The sequence below is a fragment of the Anopheles nili genome, chromosome 3 (assembly GCF_943737925.1).
Source record: "Anopheles nili chromosome 3, idAnoNiliSN_F5_01, whole genome shotgun sequence".
Taxonomy (NCBI): Eukaryota; Metazoa; Arthropoda; class Insecta; order Diptera; family Culicidae; genus Anopheles; species Anopheles nili.
In genome coordinates, this window is record NC_071292.1 from 38,387,836 (window position 1) to 38,393,953 (window position 6,118).

The following is a 6,118-nucleotide window of genomic DNA, read 5'->3' on the forward strand; positions in this document are numbered from 1 at the left end:
AAGGCCGAGCATTGTTGCTGTGGTGAATATTTTTCTGAACTCTTCACATTTTCGGGATGATTTTGTATCGTTATTATACAGCTGGTTGGGCTCGTTCAAAGAAAGTAGTGGAAAAGGATGCCTTAGCTTCTGACATCAATGAGATTAATAGGAGTCTTTAAATTCCAGTTGAGACCAAAAACATGTTTTGTGGCATCCTTTTTGTTGAGAGAGAATTTATGATGGTATCCTGTGTTCCGAGAAAAGTACTATGGAATGTAGAGATTGTGTTAAACAGATGTACTTTTTGAAACCTTGCAGACAAAGGGCTAAATTAGTGTAACTTTTGCATTTTATTTTTTTCTCTAACTTATCCATTTTAGTTTTTTCTTAATTTTGTTGAATAATTATCATCATCGGAGTTAAGTCGATAGCAAAAAGCTGTATTTTTATAGTTGAGAAATCAAATAAATATTCTATACCTATTCGCAATTGATAAAATTGCAGCTTCATTGTTTATAAATCTTTTCAGACAAATATAATTGTGTTGTTCACATAATGTTTGAGTGTTTGTTTTTAGGAATCAATCAATAAAACTTCCTTATTGAACTTCAACTTTATCCATTTAACAGACGTTGCTGAAGGAATTTATCGAATTTAATTGAAAATCAATCAAATTTTATTTGATTTGCATAATCTACACGCTTCAAAATAATCCATTGTTCCTGTCCACGAGTGGTAATGGACTTTCTATTTATAGCGAAATGGAAAACAAATCAATTTCGATTGAAACCTCGCTTGATACGATGAATGGAATTTCATCATGTTTTGTGAAGAAAATTATGAACGGATGGTACAAAAATGCATTATTGCTTTGGGCGAGTCGAGTTTTAATTTCATTACAGGTTAATTGAAAAAAATGGCACCTTCCCCAGCACCGAACATTTTCAGCCGCGGAACATTTCGGGCGTCGAGAGGATATGAGATAAGGTTTACATTATGTCTTCCGTTCGCAGACCTAGTTTGGTGCCATTCTAAGCCGAGATAAAATAAAATAAACTCTCATAAAGCCACCGAAAGCGCTGTTGGTCCCACCGACCCACAAAGCCGCAGTTGGGGGATAAAGACAAAGCGCCAACAAGTAACGGGAACGTCAGTAGGAAGACTCGGGAAACACGAGAGAATCCCTGTTTCGGAAAATAAAATAGTCTGCTTGGATGTTTGTATGAGGGTGAAAGTATGACTGGTCGTTGAACTTTTCAGGTCCAACGTTCTATGGGCGATAAAGTGTTAACTGCTGACTTACGTTGGATTACAAGAAAAATGAGGTGTCATAAACTTTCAGTTAACGCAATCCAGAACCAACTGGAAAGGTTACTAGATCCGATGATTAGTAAAAAAAGTGAAATAATAAGTACCAGTAGCTTGCAGTGTGCAAATACCGTAGGACGATGATAATAATCAATAAAAGGCAGTTTTACAGTTTTCGCGTTATAAATTAGCTTTCCAGACTTCTGAATAATGTTGGATCTAAAGAATTGTATACCTTATTCGATCAGTTAATCTAACGAGTATGTAATTTTATTATATTTATAGTCTTAATCCTTTACAATTTTAAAATGTACGAAAAAAAGATGAAAATAATTTTTACAAAGTCTCGAAATAGCAAATATTCTACGTCGTACAAAATATCTTCACCATAATTTTCCATTTCATTAGAGAGTAATCTCAGTGCTGAAAACGAATCTTCGTCATTGAGAGCAACTTCCTGATTTTGAACGATCAGAAGGCTTTGAATCAGCCGTGGGGCTTAAATCCGATGGAAAATCTGCCATCCAATGCGGGCCGCCGAAGAAAGTAAAATTGAATTGCTTTCCAACGAGCTACCGCTCATGAGAGGTATAAAGGAAGCGCTCGAGCCTAGAATGAGGAGAATCGATTTTCCTTTCAGTCAGTGCCAGTGAGATCCGGTTACGTAGATAAGAATTATGATGAACGTTCATTTTGGCGCAATTTGCGATTCCTTCTAATTTTAATTTTCATCGCGGAATGAGCTGGGACGGGCAAGAGGTGGCGTATGGAACAAAATTGATCTAAACAAATTCGTTGGTTTTTGGCGACGAACTGTCGTTAAAACAAGCAAGCTCAGAAGTTTGTTGAAATTGAATCTATAATCGCAAATAACTTGTTTTTGCATAGTTCAATAAATTTATTTAAAGATGTGTGTAATATGTAACATGTTTTATATACTGAACTAGTATTTGATAATATATAACTATAAGATGTACTATCTTTGTTAGTTAGAATACACGGTAATATAAATGCACGCCTAGTTCATGTATGCGCTTCAATTTACTCCTTTAAAATGGTTTTTGTAAAATGGTCGTGGTGTTTCCACGACCTGTTGACTTGAGTCTAAAAGAGAATCAAAGTATTGCTGCGTTAAATGGTTTTCCGTTGCAACGGGCTATGACGATGCTGCGGGCGATGCAACCTGTTCCTCGTTGCAAATTGCTTTTGTAAAAACATTTAATGGTTCACAGTTCCTCGTTGAAGGGACATCATGCTGCAGAGTAGAGAGCAGCGCATATATGATAGCAAAAACACCTACAGCAAAAGCTCATGGATACACCTTAGTTTCCATTTAGAAAATTGATGATTAAATGGCGTTTGAAGTTGATAATGAACAAAATGAACTGAAGCTACCGTCAGTAGATGGGTCGTTTAATCGGTGCTATGAGCTAAAAGCATGAGCTGAAAATGATGCCAAAATCATTCGTAGAGGAATTGGTAGATGAACAATTTTTGTATGAAAATTATTCGTATTATGATACGTTGATACATGGTAAATATAAAATATACATTGTTGTACCTCGAAAAATTAATCAATGTAAGGTATATAATAACTTGTCACTTTTTCACGTCATCACTTTGTAGGGCAAGCGTTCAAATTGAATATATGTTTAAGGTGTATTTTTTTAGGGAAATGATTTGAATTTCAAATATATTGCATGCATGGGTTAAAAAATTTGTAGAAAATATTATACTATCATACTGGATGCAACAAAATTTTAGTATAAGAATCTTATAATGATGTAAAAAGTTGTATCTCATTTGTTGAACAGAAACATACACAAGTTTTCAGAATCCATATTTTTTCTACATTTTTTATAAAAGTATGCTTCAACCACGCATCACGCCTACTGCACGTATCCATGCTACTTATCAAGAAGAACTTTTCTTGAAGTTTCATTAGAAAATTGAAAAAAAAGCTTGATGCAACATAAGGGGCTTAACTTCACACCTTACTTTTTTACCACCAGAAAGCACGATAATGATTGGGTATCACATTTGGAGTCAGTTGATGGCAGCTGTACATGAGTGGTTGGATGAGTGAAGGAGGCTCAAGGATCTTACAAATCCACTTAACGTCGTGTCGAAAAATAGAAGATGGAGCTTGCTGAGCGCAGGCAATCGTGAAAGAGCACCAGCTGTGGGGAATATTCATTATCATGTAGGCGCCTGGTGACTATGAGAACAGTGACAGCGATGCGTCAGGCGTTATTTTGAATGCTTAATGTCGTGATTACGGAGAAAAACCTTTCCCAGGGCAAAAACCACATCCAATCGTTGGTTTTGCGTTGGAGGCAGTATACTGAAGTATTAATTACCCAACTTTGTCGGCTTGAGATGCTAGGATGTGGAGGGATTTGCATGACAAAGAACGTTCGCTTGCATGCCGTTATATAGCACTTTTCAATTTTATGTCTAAAACTTTTCAAAGCAAAATATTTCAACATTGTACACCAAATCTGTGAAAACAAGGAAGTAGAATATGATATGTAATCAATAAATCCAATGTTTTTGTTACAACCAATCAGATTTCTGGCTAGAACCAATGATTTCAAGAATGTGGTTCAAGGTAGCTGATAACAAAAAAAATTGTCTTTCAAATGTTCTGCTGTAATCAAATGTAGCGATTTCAGGTAAACGAAATTGTTGATCATTAGCGGTTTTCGGTTGAATAGGTTTTGAGGAGCTACATCAAAGAAAACTTTTTGTATGATCGTCTAAACACAGCGAATCGTTAGTAAACAAGAGGGAAGAGAGTAAGGATTTCCGAGAAGAGATGCAATTGTAGCGAGTCGTAATGTAGTATGGTTTGTTTATTTTTTACAGTTAAGTGCTTCAAAGAATAAACTTCTCCCTAAGATATATTTATCCAATTTGAGAAATGCAAAGTTTAGTTCTGATGATAGAGTTCGAAATATTACAGAGCGTTGAGGCGCTATTTCTCTCACATGTGACAAAAGGTGTTCAAGCTCGATGGAAAATTGTTTCTATACTTGAACGAAGGTTGCACGGTTTGTTTTTGGGGTTTGCACTTCACCGCAAGAACGTTTGCAGTATTGTTTCTACCCCATCTGAAGTATTGTGCGATAAAATTACTCGGAGCCTGTATAACGAGACATCGTTCGAAGCATTGGGAAAAATATTAGCTATTTCACAGGGTATTGACTTTATTATTATTGCTGATTATAATATATATTAGAGTATTGTGAATACAGTATAGTAAACTATGGTATGGAGAAAAATACAATGAAAGTTTTAGTTCAATGCCTACATAATTGTGGTTGACAAAATCAACTTATTACAAAAACTCTTATCAGTTCTTTGAGGCTGAAACGTTTTTCTTCAATAATTGCTCAATGCGTCATTTTGCTGATATTCCCACAATACAGATGTGCAGTAATGTCAGATTGCTCAATACTTATAGGAAGCGGAAATTACTTCATCTTATTGAAATTCTAGTCATTTCCAGAGAATGCCTGAGCCTGGTGAGGCTGAGGAATATTTTTTTTATTTACCTCCATCATTTTGGTACACTGAATCCACGAATCGAATGATTACTCGGTGGCCAATTCTATCGTTCGTTACAGTACGGTGGCCTAAACCATTGCCAATGTATTCATGCCTTTTTTTGCTGGCATACTTTCATAGCCATTTCATTACTGTACGAAAAAAGTGTTTGCCAAACGTTTATTTAGCACAGACGAATGTTTGCCAATAAGGCCATAAGCGCAACGGTTACATGGATCCAGAATCGATTGTATTTCTTTGTTCTATCGAGCTTTTCCGTCTTTTGCGAATGCGTAACGCATATTGGGAGAACCAGAAAAGAGATGATATTGTTTTCCATCGGTTGATCAATTGCGAGTTCCTTTGGCCTTTATTGTGGCCCGGTATTTCATTTTTTGTGGCGAAATACACTTATACGGAGACAGGCGAAACACTTAGACTGAGCTGTTAAATTGATAGACACTCTGTAACACAAAAACTCGATTGAGCTGTGTAAATTTATTCACAACGTTACGCGTCCGTGACCGTGAAACCCATTAACATATTAACGAGTCAAAATAAGGTTTGCAAATTCTATAGCAGAACCAATAAAATACTAAGTGTGGAAAATTAGTTCATCGAGTCAAAGTTAAACCGAATTCTACTCTCCTGAAACCAGCAGCGACTTAAGGTATACACGTTATCAAATTATAAAAAACTTTTCAAGTATTGTTTACTGATTCCTAAAATATCATTAGCTCCAACCGATGCAAAGACTGAGAAAGCCTTTATAATTTTTGTAAAATGAACTTTGTAAACTTCGTCGTTTAATATTGAGTTTATGGATGAAATCATTAATATGTCTTGTCTTGATGATAAGCAATCGTTTAGTTCATTGTTTACTACTTTGTATCCAAATAAAGATTTTTAAACCGAAATAACATGTTAGAGAAAAAGTAAAGGGTATGACAAAAAATAATAAATATTTTTCGTGAATTGACATAATGCTTCAAAATTTTGTCGTAGATATTACCCAGCTTACACATTATTTGGAATAATTCAGAGTGCACTTGTTATTGACATCAAGTCAGTAGTATTTTTTGAGTAAATGGTCATTATGCCGAAAAACATAATCAAAAATATGCTATTGATTTGAAATGTTTCATTTATGTATTTTCGTCAATATAGTTCAACTTTACTATACTTTCATGTAGTCATGTACAGTCATATCATACTATACATATATTGTCGTAAATAAAGTGTAACTTTACTTGCGTAGAGTTACCTTAACAGGGTAATG